The 13,364-nt window shown below is 41.3% G+C and overlaps 1 protein-coding gene across 8 annotated transcripts in view; it reads right to left on the bottom strand.

The window, feature by feature from the left end:
* Nucleotides 1–10,686, bottom strand: part of TPST1 (tyrosylprotein sulfotransferase 1) — a 121,872-nt gene extending 111,186 nt beyond the window's left edge. For 3 of the 8 annotated variants that reach the window (XM_082358627.1, XM_082358628.1, XM_082358629.1), the window contains exon 1: nt 10,452–10,681. The gene's annotated coding sequence lies outside the window, so the exon portion shown is untranslated. Of the gene's footprint in view, nt 1–10,451 lie in introns of all 8 variants that reach the window. The other 5 variants (XR_014235322.1, XM_082358624.1, XM_082358625.1 and 2 more) reach the window with 3 other exon arrangements.
* Nucleotides 10,687–13,364: the final 2,678 nt, after the last annotated feature.

Raw genomic sequence — 13,364 nt, 5'->3', positions numbered from 1 at the left:
AAAACAAAAAACAATTTTAAAAAATCCTAATATATGATTTCTACAAGACATACTTTAGACTCAAAGACTAAGTGGGCTGAAAGCAAAAGGAGAGAAAAATACACACACGTAAACAGTAGCCAAAAGACTCTGGAGTAGCTATACTAGCATCAAATACAATGCACTGTAAGATAAAAATTGTTACTAAAGACAAGGAACATTTTATAATTACAAGAGGACAAATCCATCAAGAAGATATAACAATTATAAACATATATGCACCTAATAACAGAACCCCCAAATATACGAAGCAACAACTGACAGAATTGAAAGAAGAAATAGACAATTCAATAATAACAGTTGGAGACTTCAATACTCTACTTTCAATATGGATAACACAACCACACAAAAGATCAGCAAGGAACCAGAAGACTCAAACACTACAAACCAACAAAATCTAGCAAACATCTATAAAACAGTCCAAGCAACAATAGCAGAATATACATTGTTTTCAAGTGCACAGGTAATGTTCTCTAAAACAGGCCATAAAAGAAGTCTCCGTAAATTTAAAGGATTGAAATCATACAAAGTATATTCTCTAACAACAATGGAATGAAATTAGAAAACAATAACAGGAAAATAATTTAGGAAATTCACAAAGATTTGAAAATAAACACCACTCCCCTAAATAACCAATGAGCCAAAAAATCATACAGGAAGTTAGAAGATATTTTGGGGGACCCCCCTGGTGGTCCAGTGGTAAAGAATCGCCTTCCAATGCAGGGGAAAACAGCTTCAATCCCTGGTCGGGGAACTAAGATCCCACATGCCATGGGGCAACTAAACCCACGTGCCACAACTACTGAGCTCGTGCACCTTAACGAGAGAGGCTGCATGCCACAAAACTACAGAGCCCACATGCCCTGGAGCCCGCGTGCCACAACTAGAGAGAAGCCTGCTAGAGAAGACTGCGCACCACAACTAGAGAGAAGCCAACGTGCCACAACGAAAGACCCCAAATGCCTCAATGAAGATCCTGCATGCTGCAACTAAGACCCGACACAGACAAAAAAAAGAAAAAGAAAATACTTTGCGATAAAAACCAAAACTTACGGGACGTGACAAAAGCAGCAAGAGCCATGCTATGAGAAAATTTATTGCTGTAAACACCTGTATTTTAAAAAAAGATCTAAAAAAAAGATCTCAAGTCAACATGTTACACACCTTAAACTTACACAATGTTATATGTCAATTATATCTGAATTTAAAAATTTTTTTTAATTTTAAAAATTAAAAAGATCTCAAATCAACAACCAAACTGTATGCTTTAAGAAACTAGAAAAAGAAGAACAAACTAAACCCAAAGCCAGCAGACAGAAGGAAATAATTAGTGAAATAAATACAATAGAGAATAAAATAGAGAAAATCAACAAAACAAAAAGTCAGTTCTTTGAAAAGATGAACAGAATTGACAATCATCATAGTTAGACTGAACAAGAACAAAAGAGAGAAGACCTAAATTACTAAAGACCAAATTACTGAAATCAGAAATTACTACCAACTTTACATAAATAAGAATGATTATAAAGGATTGTATGGAATACTATAAAAATTGTAATGTAACAAATTACAAAACCTAGATGAAATGGACAAATCCCCAGAAGACTCAAACTGCTAAAATCAACTCACAAAGAAGTAATTTGAATAAAGCTATAACAAGTAAAGAAATTGAATAAATAATCAAAAACTTCCCACAAAGAAAAGCCCAGGATCAGATGGCTTCACAGGTGAATTCTATGAAACATTAAGAATGAACACCAACCCTTAACAAATTCTTCCAAAATACAGAAGAGATGGGAACACTTCCCAACTCATTCTATGAAGCCAATTTTCCTGATTCCAAAACCAAACGAAGACAATACAAGAAAACTATAAATAAACATTTATTATATAAATGCAAAAATCCTCAACAAAATAGCAGCAAACCAAATCCAACAACATATATAGAGAATCACACATCATGACCAAATGTGGTGTATTCCATGCATGCAAAGTTGTTTCAACATATGAAAATCAATTAATGTCATACACAAGAGCAAAAGAGCAAAAACCACATGATCTCAAATAGGCACTGAAAAAAGCATTGGACAAAATCCAACACTCTTTCATGATAAACACAATGAATAAACTAGAAATAGAGAACATCATCAACTCGAAAAAGGACATCTAAGAAAACCCACAGCTAACTTCACATTTAACGATTCCCCTTAATATCAGGAACAAGACAGGATGTACACTCTCACCATTTCTATTCGGTATTATACAGGAGATTCTGGCCAGGACAGTTAGACAAGAAAAAGAAAAGAAAAACAATCCAGATTGGAAGGAAGAAGACTATCTCTCTTCAGAGATTATATACCATGTATATATAAAATCCTAATAAATCACTAAAAAACTATCAGAACTATTAAATTAATTTGGTATGGTTTTAAGATACATGACTAATATAAAGAATTCAATTATATTTCTATATACTATCAATAACAATCCAAAAACAAAATTAAGAAAAGAATTCCACTTACAATAGCACCAAAAGAATAAAATATTAAGAAATACATTTAACCAAAAAATGCAAAACTTGTACACTGAAAACTAGAAAACACTATTGAAGTAAATTAAAGAATATCTAAGTAGGTGAAAAGTCATTACATGCTCATGGACTGGAAGAATAATACAGTTAAGATGGCAATATTCCCCAAACTGATCTACAAGTTCAATGCAATCTCTATCAAAATTCCAACCAGACAAGAGTGCCAAGACAATGCAAAGGAAGAAAGAATAGTTTTTTCAACATGTGGTGCTGGGCTTCCCTGGTGGCGCAGTGGTTGAGAGTCTGCCTGCCAATGCAGGGGACACGGGTTCGAGCCCTGGTCTGGGAAGATCCCACATGCCGCAGAGCAACTGGGCACGTGAGCCACAATTGCTGAGCCCGCACGTCTGGAGCCTGTGCTCCGCAACAAGAGAGGCCGTGATAGTGAGAGGCCCGCGCACCGCGATGAAGAGTGGCCCCCGTTTGCCACAACTAGAGAAAGCCCTCGCACAGAAATGAAGACCCAACACAGCCAAAATAAAAATAAAAATTAAAAAAAAAATGTGGTGCTAAGACAACTGAATATCTATAGCAAAAAATGAGGTTGGACCCCTATCTTATACCACATACAAAATTCACAAAAGTGGATTAAAGATCTAAATGTAAGAGCTGAAACTATAAAACTCTTGGAAGAAAACATAGGAGTAAGCTTTCATGACCTTGAATCAGGCAACAGTTTCTTAAATATGAAACATAAAGCACAAGCAGCAAAAGAAAAAAATAGACAAATTGGATTTAATCAAAATTAATTTTGTGCCATCAAGAAAGTGAAAAGAGGGCTTCCCTGGTGGCACAGTGGTTAAGAATCGCCTGCCAATGCAAGGGACACGGGTTCAAACCCTGGTCTGGGAAGATCCCACATGCCACAGAGCAACTAAGCCCATGCGCCACAACTACTGAGCCTGCACTCTAGAGCCCATGAGCCACAACTACTGAGCCCGCCATGCCACAACTACTGAAGCCTGAGTGCCTAGAGCCCATGCTCTGCAACAAGAGAAGCCACTGCAATGAGAAGCCCAAGCACTGCAACGAAGAGCAGCCCCCACTCACCGCAACTAGAGAAAGCCCGCACGCAGCAACGAAGACCCAACACAGCCAAAAATAAACGAATAAAGTAAATAAATTTTAAAAAAGAAAGTGAAAAGACACCTACAAAACAGGAGATTTGTATCTGTAAATCATATCTGATAAGGGTCTAGTATCCAGAATATATAAAGAAATCTTACAACTCAACAACAGAAGGACAAATAACTCAATTTAAAAATGGACAAAGGAACAGAGATTTCTCCAAAGATATACAAATAGCCAAAAAGCACATGAAAAGATGCTCAACATCATTAGCCATCAGGGAAATGCAATCAAAACCACAATGAGATATTACTTCACACCCATTAGGATAGCTAAAATATGAAGGTCAGATAATAACAAGTCTTGGCAACGAGGTGGAAAAATTGGAACCCTCATTTCTTGCTAATAGAAATGTAAAATAGAGTAGCCATTTTGGAAAACAGTCTGGTAGTTCCTCAAGATATTAGACCTAGAGTTCTAGAGTTACCACATGACCCAGCAATTCCACCCATAGGTATATATCCAAGAGAAATGAAACATGTCCACGCAAAAACTTGTACACAGATGTTCACAGCAGCATTAGTCATAACAGCCAAAATGTACAAACAGCCCAAACACCCATCAACTGATTAATATATAAATGTGGTCTATGCATAAAATAGAATATTATTCAGCAAGAAAAAGAAATAAAATATTGATACATTCTACAACATGGAAGAACCTTGAAAACATGCAAAGTGAAAGAAACCAGTAACAAAGGACTACATATTGTATAATTACATTTATATGAAATGTCCTGAATAAGCAAATCTATATATAGAGAAAACAGAGTACCAGTTGCCTAGGGATGGAGGGGATGACAAGTGGGAGAGTTGGAGGTGACAGATAAGGAGTGTGCAGTTTCTTGAAAATGTCCTAAAATTGACTGTAGTAAGGGTTGCACAACCCTGTAAATATACTAAAACAAATTTACACCTTAAATGGGTGAATGTATGGTATGTGAATTATAGCTCAATAAAGCTGCTACCAAAAAAAGAAAGTTGGCTGGGCCCTACGCATTAAACTTTTTAGGGCAACTGCCTACTAAAATAGAAGGCTTTTTTTTATTGAAGTGTAACTGACTTACAATTTATATTAATTTCAGGTGTACAACATAGTGAGTCAATATTTTTATACATTACAAAATGATCACTACCATAAGTCTAGTTGCCATCTGTCACCATACAAAGTTATTACAATATTATTGACTATATTCCTTATGCTGTATATTACACCCCCAAGATTTATTTATTTTATAACTGAAAGTTTGTAACTTTTAATCTCTCTCACCTATAAAATAAAAGATTTAAATAGGATCCAGAGTCTCCTAACAAAATATCAAAACTGTCCAGGACACAATCAAAAGTCACTCATCATACCAAGAACCAGGAAAATCACAACTTGAATGAATAAAGACATTAACATAGGCTAACACCAAGATGAATCAGATGTTGGAATTATCTGACAAGAATTTTATAGCAGTCATCATGCTTTAATGAGCAATGAGACATATTCTTGAAACAAATGACAAAATAGAAAATATTATCAAAGAAAGAGAAGATAAACAGAAAAAAATCAAATGGAAGGTATAGAACTGAAAAATACAATAACAAAACAAAACCTCACTGGATGGGCTCAACAGCAGAATGAATATGACATAAGAAAGAAGGAGCGAACTTGAAACTAGAAATAGAACATTAAGAATTACCCAATCTGAGCAACAAAGAAAAAGAAAAAGAAAAAAAGAAGAATGCCTCATGCCCTGTAGGACAGTAACAAAAGACCTAACATTTGTATCATCAGAGTCACAGAAAGAAAAGAGAGTGGGGCTGAAAAGTTATTCTAAGAAATGGCTGAAAATATCCCAAATTTGGCAAATGACATTAACCCACAGTTCAAAAAGCTAACAGAATTCCAAATAGGATAAACCCAAAGAAATCCATGCTAAGACGTACCATAATTAAACTTCTGAAAACTGAAGACAAAGAAAAAGTCTTTAAAGCAGCCCGGAAGAGAGGATACATTAGCTATAGGGAAACACAAATCCCAATGACAGAAGATTTCTCATCTGAAATCATGGATATCTGAAGGAAGTGGCACATTTTTCAAATGCTGAAAGTAAAGACCTGTCAACCACAAATTCTATAAAGAGACATAGCTGACAAAATCTTAAGAAAACTAAAAAACAGGGAATCCCTTGGTTTCCAGTGGTCCAGTGGTTAGGACTCGGCGCTCCCACTGCCAGGGGCCAGGGTTTGACACCTGGTCGGGGAACTAAGACCCCACAAGCTGCTCGGCATGGCCAAAAAAAAAAAAAAAACTAAAAACTAAAAAACAAAAAAAGGAAAACAACTCTACAGTTTACATCTTAGCTCTGAGGAATTATAAAATATGCTGATATCAATATATGAGCAATTACAAGTTTTTCCTATAACAGTAATTAAATATTTGAGAATTACAGATTTTCCCCCTCGCCATCACCAATGCTATTCACATAGGTAGATGGCTTTAATCCTACTTCCTTAATTCTCTTAGTTAAAAAGAAAGTTCTGCCACTGTTCAAGATCTTTATCAATTGGACAGTTTTTGTTCTAAAGATTCCAAAGCTTATAAGCCTAAAATCAGAGCTATTTGTTTAAAAAAGATACATCTGCTTCAACCATATGAAATAAAATCTATTTTAAATAGTATCTGCTAAAGAGGAAGCCTGAATGAACCTCTGTAATACTGTCATAGTTTAACCATCTTAAACGCCAAAGCATAAGAGCAAATAATATTTCTCTTAATGCACTCTAATTTATAGAGTGTGTGTGTTTTTAAAACAAGAATGACTGTGCAAGTATGACTAGTGACCTGTTAAGCAGCCAAAAAAGTAACAGCTGGTCAGCTTGCAAAACCGTGAATTCAGTGATCTGTTATACATTATTTACCAACTGATTCATTCAGCCAATTTTTATCACTTCTAAAATATACCAAGTATTGTGCAAGGCAGTGATGAAAAGATAAATAAGGCATTGTGATATTGTGATATTATAAGAATTATTGTAGAATAGAACAGTTTATCAGTCTTCATCCCTGGTTCCTAACATAGAGCTCCTAAAACCCTTAAATTTCTTGATAGGGGTGAGAGGAACACCCTTTGTTATTCATAATAGGGCCCTTTCAACCACATCTGGGAAAATGGGAGCTGGTTGCCAGAGGAATCAACCCCTGACCTCCAGAAGGGGAAAGAAGCTAATAACCAGCGGCCAATGATTTAATCAAGTATGCCTATGTAATGAAGCCTCCATGAAAATCCTAAATAAAGGGGTTGGGAGAGCTTCCAGGCTGGTGAATACACTGAGGTACTGGGAGGATGGCGAGCCCAGAAGAGGCATGGAAGCTCATGGAAGCTCCATGCCCCTTCCCACATACCTTGCCCTATGCATCTCTTCCATCTGGCTGTTCCTGAGTTACAGCCTTTATAATACAGTAAATGGGTAAAGGTAAGTAAAGAGCTTTCCTGAGTTCTGTGAGCCATTACAGCAAATTACTGACCTGCGGAGGGAGCTGTGGGAAGCCCCAGTTTATACCCAATTGGTCAGAAGTACAAGTCACAATCCAGGTCTTGTGATTGGTCTGAAGTTGGGAGGAGTCATGCAGGACTGAGTCCTTAATCTGTGGGGTCTGCACTAAATCCAGGTAGTTAGTAATAATTAAGTTAAATTGTAGAATACCCAGTTGTTGCCTGGAGAGTTGGAGAAGTATTTAATGTGAGGGGAAGACCTACATATTTGGTATCAGAAGTGCTCCGAGTAGTATAAGAAACAGTAGTCTACCTTTAGGCATAATCCCAGACCTCAAGGAACTCCTAGTCATGACAAAAATGGGCCCATGAGAAATAATTTAAATAAAATGTGATAAGTAGTTTAATAGGTACATGTACAAAATATCAGGAAAGTAGGCAACTAACCATGCCAACAAAAGTGACATTTATGCTGATTTATAAAGGATGAGTTAAATGCTATATATAGTTCCTCAGGGTTCTCACTCCCTCTTAGAGCTCTCAAGCCAGTTCTCAGCCCTAGCTGCCTATTACTGCCACATGAGAAACTTTTTTTTTTTTCACACACACACTGTATTTTATTTTTACAAGAGGAGAAACATTTTTTAAATGAAAAGGTTTGGCCCCACACCAGACCAAGAATCAGAATCTCCTGGATGCCTTGATCCCCTCATCCTTAACCTTTAAAAGCTCCCCAGGTGGTTTTAAAGTAGAGCCTGGGTTGAAAATGGCCTACTCTGTTCAGGAAAAACATAACCCAGACCTCAACCAATCTTCTGGCAATGAGGAGAGAAAGAAAAGGATTTCAGGTAGGAACAACAGGATCTATGGTAGACTTAATGATAGGAAAGAAGAGGCTTCTAAGGTTTCTAGGGTGAAGACCCTAAAATAGGAAGCTTGTGGATGTGCTTGATGCAGCTATGAGCAAGATGAGGGAACAGAAAGGAAAAAATAACCAAGTTTGAAGTACCAAGTATCCAAGTATAGTTACCCAATAGACAGACGAAAATACGAAACACCTGAAGTTCAAGAAAAATGGGGACTGGACATACATCTTTGAAAACCAAAAATATACAGGTGCTACTTAAAGCCATGAAGGGAAGTGTAATCACACAAGGAAATTAGAGGACAGAGAAAAGAACAGAAAATAAAACCCTAAGGAATACCACATTAATCTGAGGGAAAGCATATCAAGGCAATGTTTTTGTTTGTTTTGATTGGTGAAAACCTAAGCATGTGTGCAGGCTGAGAAAAAGAGAGAGAATATAGAATAGGAAAGATGTTAGTTAGCCTGAGAAAGTAACACCTTCTTCCTCTGGTAAAAGGAAAGGAGATCAGGTATCAGAGAGGTATAAGCACACAGAAAAATGACACACCCTTAAGAGTTCAGGGCTGATGCCCACCTATTTCTTCTGTGAAGTAGGAGACAAGATAAGCAATGTAGAGAAGTCAAGAGTAGGACAAGGAGAGGAGAACAGTAAAAACCTATAGACAGCAATTAGGTGTGGGTACATAAAAGGAAGCTGAGGAGTAAGTCAAAGCATCTCCAGGCAGTGCAAGTAAAGTTGGGATCCAGAAGTCTACAACAGCACCAGCGGCTCAGTTACACACTTTCCTCCAGCCTGCTCTGGAGACCCTAGGAGCAGAAAAAGCCAACTGTTTGATTCATCCAGGCTTGGAAACCATCAGAGCAAATGTGGCAAGAATGGCTTGAGGCCAGTGACACTGCTTTTATAATTTTAAAAAGTCAAACTTATTTTACTCTTTTTAAAAATCGACTATAGTCATTTCCTCTGAGAGCCAGAAAGGGGGGCGGGGGTGGCTAATTCCTCTTTCACTCTTAGAGAACCTGTCAGAACTTCCACTCCTAAGCATTTTTGGTCCCTTCAACAGCTGATTCCAAGAAATCTGAACCTGATTCCTCCCGGCAGGCTCTTAAAGGATGAAAATTCACTGCAGACTGGACTATCCAGCTGGGAGATAAACACGTGAAATACTTCTTACACACAATGCTATTTCAACTAGGAGTTAGGGGCTCTTTCTTCCCTAAAAAATAAAGGTTCAGCAAACACCAGATGGGGAGGCGGGGCGGGGGTTAAGGGGGCAATTACATTGCAAACGTTGTTAAGAATACTTTACAAAGCCAATTATTATAAAACAACACATGGCACAAAGAGAGCAGAATTCAGTTCTTCGGGATGACTGCAGTGAGTAAACAACTGACAATGTAATCTCTATCACACTTGGAGTTCACTAATTCATCCCGCCACCTCCTATACCACTCTTCAGGTAGCGCATCAATTCCCTTTGGATACTGGACCTCTTGCTACCACCATCTGGAGAGTACAAAGGCCTGGAAGGAGGAAGATGGTAACACGTGTGAGCACCTGCCATGTACCAGGCCTACTGTGTGCCAGACTCTGGACAACACACTTGAGACGTTATGGGTGCAGCTCACTGAAAGACGAACTACGGTGTTGAAACTATAGACCGGGCATTCAGGAGAGTCGCGGTGTCTGAAGGTTTCAGTGTAAAGGAAAAGAAGTGCTAGCGACGGTGGTTGATGGAAGCGAAGGGAGAAGGGGCGAGTTGGGAAAGGAAGGCAACTGGGAGCAAAAGGGCAAAACCCAGGGACACATGGCGTGGGGGTGGGAGGGCGCGAGTGAAATGTCCAGAGGACACCGTATAGGAGGCAAGGATGGGGTGAGACTGAGGAAGGGAAGCCCGGGTAGAGGTGAGGGCAAAAGTCCAATCCGGGGGGGCCGGGGCGTCTCATCCCCGGCAAGCGCCCCGAAGGACCGCGGGGGCTGGGAAACAGTGCCAGCCCCGCGAGAGAGAGGGAAAGGCGGGGAGGGGGAGGGAGAGGGCGGGAGGCCGACCACGGCGGGGGCGAGCCGGGCCAAAAGGAAGCCCGAGACAGGGAAACGCCGGCGCTGGGGGAAGGGGTGGGCGCCGGAGCCGGGCCGGGCCGCCGGGGTCTGCGCTTGAGGGGGCGAGGCTGGACAACCGCCCGAGGGCAGAGGGGAGATGCGGCGGCCGGCGGCGACTGGGGCCGAGGGATGCCAGGACAGAGGCGGCCGGGACTCGGAGCTAAGTGGGCGGCGGCGGGAGCACAGCGGGGCCGGGGCGGCGCTCCGACCCGAGCCGCAGCGAGCGCGGCGTCCCCCTTACCTGGGATGAGTGAGGAGCCGCCGCGCCGCCTCCCCAGCATCCTCGGCTCAGCCGCTTCTCCCACCGCCCTAGGTGAGGGCCATTCCACCCACCCCGGGAGCCCGCCCTCACCGCCAGGCGCCAGCTGCTGCCAGCCCGGCTCGGCCGCGCGGAGCTGCGCCGACGCGACCCGGGCCCGCAGCCGCCTCAGCAGCGACTCCCCCAGTCGCCGCCTTAGCGCCTGCAGCCGCCCTCCCGGACGGGCGTGGGATCACACGCGTGCGCCGATTGGTTGCCCGGCGCCTGGCCGGGGGATGTGTCGGACTCTCTGATTCGTGGGTTCCGCTGGCTGCCCCCCCCCCCCCGAGGGGGGCGGGGCTCGGCCTCCCGCCTGGTCTGACAGGCGCTGCGGGGCGGGGTGGGTCTGACGTCGGGGTCGCCCGGGCGTCCCTGCGTCCCTGCGTGTGCGCGCTCCCCTCGGGGTTCTGGGGCCGCCACCTGTGTGAGCGGGTTGTTGCCGAGCAACGGTGCGCGCGACCTAGCTGGAGGAGAGCCGGAGGCAGGTGGCTGTCCACCGTAGCCCCAACCTCCAATGTGGGTGCCCTTCATCCTTGAAACCCTGGGACAGGACAGGAGAATGAGCTTTTCCAAGAAATCCTCTCTCTGCTTGTCCTTGCTTCAGATACCGCCTCTGTGCTTGCTGCTGGCAGAGGAGCTTTCATCTCATTGGGGTGACTCAAAAATATAAATATCAGATTCACACATTTCATTACACACCAAAGTGAGTGATAGATTCTGTCCCCACCACAGGGGCGGGGAACTGATACTTGAAAGAAAGAAGTGAAAACTAGGAAAGGAGAAAAGGGCAAAGAGAAGGGGGACGTTGGGAAGAGGGCTGAAATTTCGCAACTGAAAAATACCCGTTCGTGTTCACAATACCTACAGGTATATCCACACGAGGTTCTGTCAAAGCAATTATTTCAACTCTATGAACGTACATTGGAAAAAGCATAGGCTCAGGAATCTAACAGCTGTATTCACAATTCCTGTCTACCGTCTTGGAATGAGTTTTGTTATCTATAGAATGAGGTCTGTAGAATATGTACCTCAGAGAGTTGCTGTAAAGATCAAGTAAAGTCCACACAAAAATTTGTACATGAATGTTCATAGCACCGTTATTCATAGTAGCCAATAAAGTGGAAATAACCCAGATGTCTATCAACTGATTAATGGATAAGTAAAATATGGCATATCCACACAATGGACTATTATTTGGCCATAAAAAGAAGTGAAGTTCCGATACATGCTACACAGGGATGAATCTTGAAAATATCGTGCTAGGTGAAAGAAGCCAGTCACAAAAGACCACATATTACATGAGTCCCTTTATATGAAATGTCCAGAATAGGCAAATCCATAGAAAAAGCAAGTACATTAGTGGATGCCTTGGGCTGAGGAGGTTGGGGGAAAACAGAAAGTGATTGCTATGCTAATGGCTATGGGGCTTCTGCGGGGGGAGTGATTGATGAAAATCTTCTAAAATTGATTGTGGTGATGATTGTGCAATTCTGTGAATATCCAAAAAAATTGAATTGTGTACTTAAAGTAGGTGAATTGTATGGTATGTGAATTATATCTCAATAAGCTGTTATTTTTTAAAAAGAGCAAATAAGGTAACAAACCTCTGAAAGCCCCAGGCTGTAGTGCCACTCTAAGAACCAGGGCTCAGTATATCTAACTGTTTTCTCTTTATTCAGTTGGCAAAACCTTGTAAGCAATTTGACCTGAGGAAATTTAAAGAAATACCCACCACAATATTTTTCTATGGAACATTTAAATCAAATGAAGAAGATGATCTGATTTTGACCCAAGCTGCTTTGGTGCATCAGAAATGATCCACTAGGATTACAAAGCTCATCAAAAGAAAATGAACAACGTCGGCAGGCAGAAAGCAAGAGGAAAGGGAAAGGACACAGCATTCTGCAAGGTGATTCTAGATACATCTGCACCCAAAGTTGTTTGTTTAACAAGTCTTTTAACTTTAAGTAAGAGCTGTGTCCCATTCCACCTCCTGCATTCCAGACCCCTTCAGGGAAGCAGCTCACCCTGACCTGAGTAATCTTGAAGCCACGGCCAGCACCATGGAGCGTTAATCCCTTAAACACAGCCCCTGCCATCGTCTCTCCACAAGCCAGAAATGCAGCTCTGAGATGACCTCCACAATACCCAGAAAATACTTCACCTACCTACAAGACCTGAAAACAAAAATTTGAGTAGCCAGGTGGGGGCTTGCTGCTGGTATCTCACATATAAACTCTGAGAACAAATTCCAGATGTGAGGAATTCAGTAAGAACGGGGGACATGAATCCCAGTGAAATCTGGCAGGGAGGTTGACTCCCTGCCCGTCCTGTGGCAGGATGTCTCCCTGAGCAAGACAGCTTCAGGTGGCCCAGGGACCACACTGTCTGTAAAAAAAAACAGCCCCAAACAAGGAGCTGCTTGATCTGAAGCAAAGCTCAGGGTCATATGGGAACAAGTTTTTCTGCTTTCCAAATCTACCCCCAACCCATATATGTTAAGAAAAAAGTCTCCAAAATATACTCTTAAGTGAAAAGAATAATGTTAAAAACAGTATATATAATATGTCCATTTGTATTTTTTTCAAGTACACACACACACACACACACACACACACACACTTGTGATTTTCAGAGACAATCTCCAAAAGGATGCACAGTAAACTGGCAACAGTGGTTGTTTCTGGGAGGGAAACTGAAGAACTTGGGTACAGGAGAGGGAAAGACATTTAGTTTTCACTACATATACTCTTTGGCACTTTTTAAAATGTTGTGCCCTGTGCTTGGATTACCTATTTAAAATGAATAAATATATAATTTTTTTTTTAAGAAAAGAACTCTTTTCTGGAAAACTCA

This window comes from Balaenoptera borealis (assembly GCF_965194805.1).
Source record: "Balaenoptera borealis genome assembly, chromosome: 16".
NCBI lineage: Eukaryota > Metazoa > Chordata > Mammalia > Artiodactyla > Balaenopteridae > Balaenoptera > Balaenoptera borealis.
Note: the sequence above shows the minus strand (reverse complement) of the source record. Positions and strands in the feature narration are given on the sequence as shown.